This window comes from Genypterus blacodes, unplaced genomic scaffold, assembly GCF_046128005.1.
Source record: "Genypterus blacodes isolate CSIRO-AG114 ecotype Tasmania unplaced genomic scaffold, CSIRO-AGI_Gbla_v1 ptg000062l_1, whole genome shotgun sequence".
Taxonomy (NCBI): Eukaryota; Metazoa; Chordata; class Actinopteri; order Ophidiiformes; family Ophidiidae; genus Genypterus; species Genypterus blacodes.
In genome coordinates, this window is record NW_027466874.1 from 221,638 (window position 1) to 234,072 (window position 12,435).

Consider the following 12,435-nt stretch of genomic DNA (forward strand, 5'->3'; position numbering starts at 1 on the left):
TAAACCAAAGAAAAAAACGGTAGATGTTTTCAGTTCTAACTAGCTGAAGTACTTTTACTCATTTTGTTCAGTTATTCTGTTTTTTCCTTTTGCTTGTTTCATTCTTTGCTTTCTTTTATTGCCTTTGCGTTTTTCTCATCTTTCCTGATCTTCCTTTCCTTCATCTGTATTCTCTTCATTCTGTTCTACTTTTGTTACCCTATTTCTTTCTTTCCTTCTTTCCCTTCTTTTGTCATTTATGTATTGCTCCCTTTCCTTCCTCCTTCCTTCTGACTATCTCCTGCTGTTCCATTTCCCCCTTGCGCTTTTCCTTCCTTGTACCTTCCTTCCTCCAGTCTCCTCCCCTTACCTCCTTCCCTACCTTAATTTTTATTCTTTCCCTTCCTTCATCTTTGCTCCTGAATACTAACAGCACTGCAGTGTTGCCTCCACCTGTCAGTACCGTTCCTAAATGGCTTACAGCAGGTTCTGTACCTGCGCCTGCTGAGGTCCATCAGAGAACGTTTGGAGAAGCAGAGCGAACGTTGGCAGTTTCATCGGGACGTCATTTTTCAGAAACAGCTGCGTGATCTCTGATTGGTTGACAGTGCCGCTGAGCGTCAGGTCGAGCGCCTCCACTTCCTCCTCTGTGGATATGAGCGAGGACAACAGCCAATCAGAGAGCTCCTCCCTGACGGCCAGGGAGAGCTCGGCCTTCTGCTCTTCAGCTTTAACTTCCTGTGAAAACAAAACAAAGCGACTTCATTGCCACAATGCAAATCCAGTGTGGCCCGGCTCAGCGCACACAAGGTGGGGTTAGAGGTCAACACCAACATGTAGCCTGTTTGGCTTCCAGTTCTGACTGAATCCAGCCAAAGTGTCATCAGCCAACAGTGGCTTCTGTTTAATAAGGTTAGAAGGTTTTCCCTCAGGAACTTAGGAGTACCTCCTTAAAGTTTCCCACAAAAGACCTGAAGAGATCTGGTATGTTACCATTTAGTCAAATTTGTGTTTCATAAGAGGTCCACTCAAAGTTTAACATCTGATCCCAAACAAACATTTCTTGTAGAAGTTCTGTAGTTTGAAAATAAAATGCAGAGCAATCTAGGAATATTTCCCAAAGGACCTATCAACAAGAAAAGTCTTGGAACGTCCCTGAAAGGTTCTGGAAGTCTTTTGATAATGTAACCAAATGAGAAACATTCAACAAATGAATAACATTCACCTAACATCCTCCAACGGCTGAGAACCTTCAGGGAACATGAGCTACTGTGAACAAAACCAAACTATAGGTTAACTTTGAGGAGAGGCTCTCCAGATGTTAAGTGATGTAACCATTCAAACTGACAGTAACCAAACGAGAAGCTTGAGAGACCTCCAGAAGTTCTGTCACAGTTTGATATGTTTGTCTCCACTCTGACTCTGCTTCATGTTCATGTACCTTCTGCTGCGCTTCAGCTCTCTGCGGGATCTTGGGGTGGATGTAGGACCGTGAGCGATCACCAGAGGGCGCTGTGATACACTGCCGACCCCGAGCCTGCGGGGACATCATTGACCATCACATTTCATCTTTATTCATCTTTGTTTCCTTATTTCCCTCTTCACATTCTTCGTTTCTTTCCACAACTCCTTATTTTTTTTCTTCGCTCCTTCTAAACGCTGGTTCCTCTTTTCATCCCCAACTTCTTTCTTTAGTTCCCACTTTTTTGTTCATTTTTGAATTCCTTATTTCCGTCTGTCCTTCCCCTCTCTCTCTTCTCTCTTCTAATCTACTTTTACATAAATAAAAACTAAATCAGGAATTGTTTATATTTTCCATTGCAGTATTTGTGTGATTAGTTTGGTGTGGCAGCAGTGTTCTACCTGCTTTAGAGCCCAGAGCTCAAACTCTGTGCTGCTCTGTGTTTCCTCCTCGTGTTGATCTGGAGTTTTCCTTGAAGTTTCTTCCACAGCGTCGGCAGGACTCTGCTGGTCTTGCCCTGACCCCCCTGTCGCTCTGTGATCAGGGAAACACACTAAAGGTCTGAACATTGTGTGAAGCTGACACTCACATCATCAGATCCATTCAACCTGCTTGTCCTTTACTGAATCAGCTCCATCTCAGCTAGATGATGGGGATGATCCAAAATAACATTTCAATGACATATGACTCACATTTAATCGGCCATCTAAAGCAAAAAGCCATACTTGTTAATGTTAAGTCAAATTCACATTTAAAGACATACATTTGATTCAATATAATGGTTTAGTAAAAGTAGTTAAATCCAAAATAAAGAATGCTTAAAAGATACTAAAGAAGATAGAAAAGATACTAAAACTATAAATACTGACTACTGTCATGTTGTGTCTGTAAATACACAAACTGCTCAGGTTGTTTTAGTTTACTCACTCCTCAGGTTCCTCGATGAATTGCTTGACGTGTTTGCTGCCCACGATCTTGACAATGAGTCTGGGAACGACTTTAGTGGCAGACGGATTCCTCTGAGCCATGACAGGACGGGAGCAAGCTTCCCTGGAGAGAGACGGGGAGAGAGAGACAGATAGAACCAGAGGAAGACAGAGAGAGCGAATTCTCATTCACATCTATTTACCTGCTTCCCTAAAATGCACCTGTGAGAGTATCCCAGCCAATCACAGAGCTTGTTTTCACTGTTCTATTGTGGCCAAAAGAAGCAAACAAACCAGCCAAATTCTTACCTTTTTTTTCCTCTCCGTCCCACACTCACACAGCACCAAGTGGATCCTGTCGTAATGTTCTGTTTGACCTCTGGAGTCTGGCTTCCTGTTAGGTATGGTTACCACGGTTACTCCTGTTCATACCCATGGGCTTCATCAAGCAACACCTGACAGTGCAGGGTGTCCCCAGAGCATGCAGACACTCTGATCTGTGTGTGTGTGTGTGTTTGTGTGAGTGTGAGTGAGAGGGGGAGAGAGCTTTCTACATGTTCCTTATATTTTGTCCTGAGTTACATATCAGTGTTCTGAGTTTCCGTGGTGATTTTGGCGTAAATCAAGTCTTTTCTTGGAAAGATAGAGCCACTTGAATGCCACTATTTGCTCAGTTCTGATGTTTCCAAGACTTTGCAAACCATTCCTCACAAACTGTTCTCTCATAATCATAATTGGGGCAGGAAGTGCAGGGCCAAGGGTCGCTTCAGTTTAATTGAGTTTCATAATGAATTGGAGCTAAAATATCAAGAGGTTTTGAAGTTTGGGCTTTTAATCACATCATTACTTCATCCCTCATCATCATCATGGGTGATAAAGACGATGACTTTATTGTAGAATTTTTCTTCTCCAAATCCCCATCAGCTTCCTTCTTTAAAGAAAGGAAACGTGAGATTATTTACTTTCTGACAGGTCGTCAGGGAAACGGGGAGGCCCGGGGTTCGACCCAGCTGCTGTGTGCCGGGGCCGGCGTGCACGGGGGGAAAAGGTTAATGAGGACGTCTCTGCTGTCACCAAGGAGCCGTGAGCAGGTCCTCACCACATGCAGCGCAGGAATATTTTACAATATTAATTGCACACTTGGTATGCTGTTGTCATATAGCTTTTATTAGTATTCCATCAAGTCAATGAGGTGTGAAAGGGCCAGATGCTGCGTCCTCGTCTAGCACACATACGTCCCCGTCTCTCCCTCAGTTGTTAGTGTGTCGGGCGTCACTCCGCTCATCAGTTGGGTGATCTGATGTGGTGTATTTATTAATTGGACCAGTGAGTCTTCAAATTAATTTATAACACTCCAGTCTGATCTGCATTATCAAAGCTGCTGCAGGCTGTTGTGACGCAAACACACAAACACTCAAACCTTCATCATAACGTAACTATCACAAGGCTGCTGCTCATGTTTGTGATGGAGCTTTATAGGACGTGTATTCAATGTGTGTATTGTGTTTTTGCATCCATCAACAGGATCATTTAAAATGTGTTAAAACAGTTTTGAAGAATTAGGTGTCAGGGTGGGGCAGGGGGGCGTGGCCTGGTGAATTGTTTCATGCAGGCTCTCAGCTGTTCCCATCAGCTTCTCTGTAAACATATTGAAAGAACATGTGAGTGAATCTACGTTCCTAAATGTAACATTGCTGTTCTCTGTCATCCATCAGTGTGCACACAGATACACGCCTGCTCAGCGTTCCCAAGGAGGGAACCTGCACTACTTGAATCGCTGCAGGAAGGTTCCATGATCACCACGATGCACACAAGTGACTCTGACAAAACTAAAGGGTGAAGCTGCTGAGGTCAGCTGCTTCATTAATCATATTTTATTTCCTCCCACAGTCCAAACACAAGCAGGTCACCTCAGCTGGGAAGTAACTTTGCCCTAAACATTGTGTGTGAGTGATGGAGTGTGTGAATGTGGCTGTATATGTAAGGAAACACGTGCTCGCCTGCTATCTGCTTACTGAAAGTATATCAAAAGTTAATGTTATGGAGCTTCTGGCTGCTTATCATCGTTGAAAGCACAATTTTACATTTGTCGTGCACATTTGTGGTGTGAAGGTCGTTTAGTGTGTGAACAGACGGGGGGACTCTGTCTGTCTGACTTACGGGGCAAATGGAGCTGACGTGCTGTGGAAGTGATTGCACTGAATCCAAGCCAAAGCCGATGCATTGACCCGTGTCAGCGTAATGATGTCATTGTGTGCAAACGCATGAGGAGTCCCCTTGACTAACTGAACAGGGCGGCCGTGTCCACACAGGCCCGGCTCCTCCTCCAAGTTATTTGTGATAATTACATTTCGGGGAGCAGATTCAGTCTTTGTCAAACCCAGAGAGGAAACTGTGAAGAGGCCATTTCCCTGTGAGGAGGAGAGAACTGTGTCTCATCAGGGGCAGGACAGCTCGCAAAGCCGACTCTTAACAAAGCCATTCTCACGTGTGTGACCTAACTGGAGCAAACCAATGTGAGAAGGCACCTGGATGTTACAGTAGGATCCACGACAACATACAGAGAGTTCAGCCTCAAAGGTCAGATTAGTATTTACCAAACTATTCTCATGTAGAGGTTATTTAAGAGGCTTGAACACGTGTTCATAGATCCATAAGGGTCCATTCAGAAACCTACAGGACCAGCGCAGCCTGTGCCACGTGTGTTCCCTCAGTGGTTAACTCGCCTCATACTGCGATTATGCACCAAATCCACATTTTTGCACTCACTGTCTGTCACACACACACGCACGCACACACACACACACACACACACACACACACACACAAATAACACGAGCATGGAGTGTGTAAGTGTAGTCATTACAATTCATCCTGTGGTCCTAACGTCTCAAACAAAACGTGTTTCATTATTTAGTCCACTGAAGCTTCATTTAAGAGCTAATGGGATTAAAACTGGAGTGACTCCATTAGTTTCAGTCCAGATACCCCCCCAGCCCCAGCCCCACACACACACCCCCACCCGCAGAAGTGGGAGGGAGTGTTCAGCGATTCATGACGGACGTGACTTCAGAAGGACAATTGCTCTGCTGAATAGACAGAGGTGGACAACCTTTGCTGTCCACTCTGAGCCGGGAGCAGGACGTATAACAGCGACATCACCATCAGCCCAGACCCACTGAGGAGCTGCAGTCTCTCCAGCTGAGGTCAGCACGGAGCTGTAAGCAGCTGATTCACTTACATGAGGGTGTAATCGTTTGAACTGAGTGACCTCATAGAAGAAGGGTGTGTTGATCTCGGCTCAGACTGTTAGTTTGTCCGTCTGGAACGAGACCCTTGCTTGAGATCAAAGCGCCGATGCAGAAGTAAAGAGGTGAACAGGATGTTGGTCTTGGTGTGTTGGTCTCAGCAAAAGCAGGTCACAGACAGAAGATACATACCATTTTTCTATCGTCACAATAACACAGAAGTGGGAATGTGGGACATATTTCCGATCCCAGGTCATGTGGGTGGAGCCTGGTGACACACAGGATCTGTTCCCTCGGCGTGGCCGGGCAAAGGCTGCTGACGTTACACAGGCGATAATATGAACGTGACCGAGGGGGAGAACGTCCCGGTGACCTCTAGTCTGAAGAGGCTCCTGCGGATTTGATCAAGGTCCTCAAAATGCATCGAGCCAATTTCGTTTCACTGGTGGAAAGTCGTCTAATTTAGCTGCAGAACATCAAGAGAGATGGAGGCCGACCTGATCCTGACATGATTACACAGATGTCCTCCAGAATGCAGAGGAGCCTGAGATGAGCTTCACGTCCACAACAGATGCAAATGCAAATGATTTTCTCTCTCTCTCTCCCTCTCTGTGAATTAACCCTTCCTGTGTCCTGTCTTTCCAGGAAGTAGACTTAGACTAGTGTTTCTGCATGATGTTTGTGTATGACGGCCATCTAGTCCAGTGACAGAGGCAAAGCTATAGAAGATACTAAGATACTTTATTCTTGTCATGTTGCATGCAATCGATATTTGTCTTGCAACCCCTACATATCACACAAACAAACACATGCACCACAGAGGAGGTGCAGGGCGGCCATTCTATGGTGCCTGTGGAGCAGTTGGGGGTTCGGTGCCTTGCTCAGGGGCACCTTGGCAAACTGGCAACTCACCAGCTACCAGTCCACTTACTTGGTCCATACGGGAACCCTCCGGTTCAGCAATCCCTATGGACTGAGCTACTGCCGCCCCCAAAAAGATTCCGACGAGGATGGGATTCGAACCCACGCGTGCAGAGCACAATGGATTAGCAGTCCATCGCCTTAACCACTCGGCCACCTCGTCACTTGTGCAAAATGCATGGTCCTGAGATCAGTGCTGGCTGATGATGAGGATGATGGCGAGGGCAGTATCCAGAATAGCTCACTGACCACCTTGATTGATTCAAAGGTGAATGAGTGCAATGCATTTCTTCAATGGTGGATGTGATCTTAATGGAGTCTGGTCTTCTCCACAAAAATGAGGAAAGTAGAAAAACGCAGAGCCTCAGAGGAGCAGCAGAGATCTGGGACCATCTCACAGGTCACAGAGGGATCCGCAGCAGCTCTATGCTTCCATACAAACACTTTGAAACAGCATCAACATCTCCTGCTTCTCCATTCACTCTGCCAGTGTGAAAGGATGATTAAATCTCAGCCTGGAGCCCAAAGTGCAAATCACCTCCTTCATGGGGAAATGAAGCAGAATGTGTGCGACTTGGTGACATCGTGTCCATCATCCTCACCTTTACCCAATTACAGAGAGCTCAACCAAATGAATCCACACGTGTCACTGCAGCCACATGCATGCTACGTTTTCATTCTGCTGTGATTTTTTGTCTGTACAGCAGTTACACAGCAGAAATGTGATGAAGATGTGAACATGAGTGGATTTAAAAGGATGCCATGGTTCACTGAATATACATCAGACTATGAGATTTGTTCACTAAAGCCAAATTATACTTTTATTCTCACACACACATACACACACACACACACACACACACACACACACACACACACACACACTCTGTCTCTCTCTCTCTGATGCAGCGCGACCTCAGAATTCAGATTACGGTCAGGCACGGCACAGACGCACACTGCCCTCAAGGCTGCGGGGCTGCGGGGATCCTCGCCCGGTGTCCTCATTCCAGCACCGGACACTCAGAGACACGCAGCTTCGGATCTCCATCTGGTTCCTCCTCTGTGGAAAAGGATCGTTCCGTAATGTGGTGAGAGGAGCGAGCAGCGGGTTTGACTCCAGAGTGGAGACGCGCACAGACGCGCTGCTGCTGCGCGTAAAACCCGAGTGACGCGGCGGCGGAGAGTTTATGACTGTATGATCTTCGTCGGACGCAACAATCTGAGCGAATCTGGGGACATCGTTAAAAACGCGAAATGTTTTTCTTCTGGAGATCTTTGTAATCTGTCATTGCGCTCTTGTCACACGCGGAGGAGGAACCATGTTTTTGTGTAACAGCAGCGCCATCAAGGACTGGAGCTACTTTCTGTCTCAGATTCTGCCTCTCATGAACAGAACCACGGAGCTGGTGAAGCAGGGGATGGGTCTGGACCAGGCGGAGGCCGTGACCGCCACCGTGGTGAGCGCGCTGCAGCCGGACAGCGAGCCGCCGCTCCGGCCGGACCACAGCGCGGCCACGGAGCGCGTCCTGCCGCCGCCCTCCGCCTCCTCCTCCTGGGACAGTGAGCTGCTCTACACCGCCTCCCCCCGCGCTCCGGCCCGGGACTCCATCCCGCTGCCCAAAGCGGTGCTTTACCTGCTGATGGCTGCGCTGGTGGTGGTGGCGGTGGCCTACGCTATAGTGGGACACCTGGTCAAAGACGTGGTGAACGACTTTGTCGGTGTGTGTGTGTGTGTGTGTGTGTGTGTGTGTGTGTGTGTGTGTGTGTGTGTGTGTGTGTGTGTGACAGACAGACAGTGAGAAAGAGACTAATATCGGGAGAGAGAGAGAGAGAGAGAGAGAGAGAGAGAGAGAGAGAGAGAGAGAGAGAGAGAGAGAGAGAGAGAAACAGAGAGAGAAAGTGACAGATGTTTTTACACTGAGCTTTGTTGATGTTGATCGGGTCCATCATGTTCCTAAAACTTCCCACATGATTTCAACAGACAAAGAAAAGTTTGTAAAAGTTTAAATCTTATATTTCTGTTCCTAAACTCTGTCTCCGTTTAAGCCTGCAGGGCTGTAAGTATGGAGGAGTCTCAGAAGTGAATCAGCAAAGTTTACTTTTCTGAGCGCTGACAGGTTGCCGTGGTTACTCTGGAGCATCTCTGTCCCAATGCTGTCTCGTATGACACAGTGACCTTGCGAGGAGGACAAAGAGTGAGAGTCACACGGGAAACAGTCTACTGTTTTTCTATTTCTGATCACTTCGTGTCACCGATATGAATGGGTGTTTCTATTTTAGGAGAGAAGAACTCAAACCTGATAGGCAGCTGATCAGATCAGCTGAGGTCATAATGGCTCAGCACGGTTTGTTATATTAATCATCACGAGATGTCAAAATGAGTGGATTCAGAACTTCAAAGTAAAGAGGGAGAGAGAGAGAGAGAGAGAGAGAGAGAGAGAGAGAGAGAGAGAGAGAGAGAGAAAGTGTGTGCCGTTATTCCTGTTTGATCCCTTTTCATTATACTTCTCTCTGTAATGCACAATGCACTGTAATGGACCCTTATTTCCTCAATAATGACCTCCGACCTCCCTGTGTGAGCCTAAAGTAACAGCCGTGGGACTGTTTTTCTCTGTGTAATTAGTAATAATTTAATTTAAGATGATGATACTGTGTGAAATGATGAAGCTGGGCGACACAAGACCTTGAGCAGTAATCATCCGCTGACAATGTGTTATCCTTTACTTATAATGGTAACACACACACACACACACACACACACACACACACACACACACACACACACACATACACACACACACACACACATACACACACACACACACACACACACACACAGTTACACAAGCCCCTCTCTGACAGGCTCTTTGCACCACCTTCCAGTCTGCTCATTGGGAAAAGAAACACGTTTCCCTCCAGCTGGGTCTCCAACGTGTCAAATGAAACCTTGAGTGCTTTCTACTTTCACCTGTCCACTGTTTTTAGGACTCCAGCGTGATTATAACTTCATGAGAGACAGACAGAGTCTCTGTGGACAAACGTCTGTCTAACGTGTCTGTCCTGCGCCTCTGCAGGTGGAAGCAGGTCGATCGTCTCTGAAGGCGATGGCGGTGAAACCAGTGAACCAGGTTGGAAACATGTCGCCCTGCCCTCCCTCAGCCCCCCGTCCCCCCGGTCTGCTGTGACTGTCTGTCCGCCTGCAGCTCACACACACACACTCACACACACACACACACACACACACACACACACACTCACACACATACATACACACACACACACACACACACACACACACACACACACACACACACACACAGGCGGCACAGTGTTTGGGCTCCTGAGGGTTGCTGAGGTGTAAATGTGGAGGACGTTGGGCTGCAGAGACTCTTGGGTCTCCTGCTTCCTGGTCGATGCTTTGCTCTTCTTACAGCCTGAAACTAGGCTTGATTGAAAAGTTATGAGCCCACCAGTTGTTTGCAGATGATCTCTTCCAAATTAACACATGTTAATGCTGCTGCGATTTGAACCAAATAGTCCTCTGCTCTCTTCTTCCACCTCAATAACCTCTGAGTCATTATTTGTTTTATTTTGTGGAATTTTGTCTTAATGATTTTTAGAATGAAGAACATCCTCGAAATAAGGACAACATCATTTTCAATTAGTTAGAGTTTGAAGAGCTTGACTCTGGCTCTGTGAACAGCATTTTGGAGGTTTTGTTTGTCATTCGTCTATGTTTTTGTCCTTGAAACTGTGTGAAAGGAGCCGGGATGACGCATCCCACAGGGTTAAGTCCATTTTCCACTGAAGTCTCAGATGCACCACTTGTGTCCACCTTCCTGGCGCTCCTCCTCCTCCTCCTCCTCCTCCTCCTCCTCCTCCTCGCCTCCGCTCCTCAGCTGACCCCTCAGTGACTGATCGCTGTGTCAGATGGAATCTGTGTGCAGGAGAAACAATTTTATGGAGCTTTGCCTCTGATGGGATCGCAGAAGCTGAACCACCACAACTTTCTGTCACATCAAATTTGTACTCTACTTTCTAAATACTGCAGATGATTTTTACCTCACATGAATGTTTTAACACATTTCATTCATCCTGATCCAGAGTACTTAGTCATTACTCCTTGTCACAAATCTACCCTAGAACAAGTTGATGAGTATTCAAATCATTTATTGAAGTTAAAGTAGCAGTACTGCAGGGAGGGAATACTCAATTAAAGTAAAATTGTTTCTTTTGAATATCTAAAGCAAACTAAAGGAGCTTTCAAATGTACTGAAGTATTCACTTAAACTTGAGATTAGTTTCAGGTGAACTGTATTGAGCAGTATTGAGTACATGTAAGTAATTACTCTGTGTCCTCTCTCAGATTGGGTACTGAGCTCTCGCCAGCTCACCGTTAACTCCAAGAACCAGATCAACTGCATCACTAACAACCTGATGGAGCTGAAGGAGCTCAGTGACAGAGAGACCAACCTCCCCCTGAGCCACAACAACCACCTGGGGCCCCTGGGCACCCACATGCCTCCGGGAGCCCAGGGGCCTCTGGACGCCCAGGTGCCTCAGGACAGCGTGGTCTGCATAGACGACACGCTGCAGCTTGGGCCTCCACACGCTCCTGCTGGGACTTAACCCTCTGGGTAGCCCGTGACCGTTTGTTTGAGCCCTGAGGAAGAGGAGGGAGCAGCTGTGTTGGCTGGTTGAAGCTCAGTCCAGCGCCTGACCGCGTCCAGCTGTGATTAGTGATGGAAACCTGCAGGATTCAGGCTGCAGATGTTCTGCATGTGAGTCAACTCCATGAGGAGACGACCGCACTGGAGGCAGCGGCTTATGTTCTTTTGGAAGAGCAGTCATATTTAAACAGAGCTATTTAAAGATTTTACATGAACTTTTATTTTGTGTCTTTGTAATCTATGGTTTATAGTGTTTTTCACCTATTTTTGGGTTAGGGTATTTATCTATGTACTTATTTTAATGTATGTATTAGATATTGTGTGGGTTTACTTGTAGTAAAATGTAGTTATTTTAATTGTATTGTTTTGGAGGTTGTTTTATGCCATTCTCCGTTTGTATTTATTTTATTTATATTTACTGCGTTTATTTATTTTAATCATCATCTTCTTCATCATTCCTCTCTCTGGAGAGCCTGGAATGTGTAATAGGTGTTGGTGAACACAAACACAGATACATGATGCATATGTCATCATAATGCACATGAATGAAGCCTTTGTTGTTGTTTTGATCTCTGTGATTCATGTTTGGTGACGTTCATATCACATCACTGTTTTCAGTCACAACATACATATTAAATAGACTAATACCATACACAGAATAATAACAGCCTGACCTTTCACCTCTTTCTGTCTGTGCTGTTGATGTGACACATACACAGCATGTACTCACTATATAACATATACGCTGCTCAGCATTTTGTGTGACGTTACTGCTTGTATGTTGAGATCAAAATGCATCAGCACAATTCACCTGCACTCCAGCTAAGACGACTGGAGAAGAAAACTCCCTGCTTTTTCTGATGTGAAGAAGAATTAAGACATTTTCTTATTTATTTCAACCAAATAAATAGGCAAAATTACAAAAATGTCTTTAGCATGTGAAGAGTTAATGGTTTGTTTACCTGTATTACCTCAGTGTAAAGGGCTAAATGTCAGCTCAGTCACTGATGTCACTGTATAAAGGTTTATAACAGTATTATAAAAATGTTTGTTTTATATCTGCATACCCTGCTCACAGTACCAAGGGTTGATTGATAAATTCTGAGCAACCTGTTGATCACTGTTGTCCTTTCAACTTATCTAATAAACACTCACAGACAAACGTCTTATTAATATTTAAGTGATTTTTTTATTTTCTCAAAATGGGGCTTTCCTTTGTCATATTGGGT

The 12,435-nt window shown here is 45.7% G+C and overlaps 1 non-coding gene across 1 annotated transcript; it reads right to left on the minus strand.

Annotated features, from left to right (window-relative positions):
* Nucleotides 1-6,617: 6,617 nt before the first annotated feature.
* On the minus strand, nt 6,618-6,699 carry trnas-gcu (transfer RNA serine (anticodon GCU)). The gene has a single exon. It is a non-coding gene; the product is annotated as a tRNA-Ser (tRNA).
* Nucleotides 6,700-12,435: the final 5,736 nt, after the last annotated feature.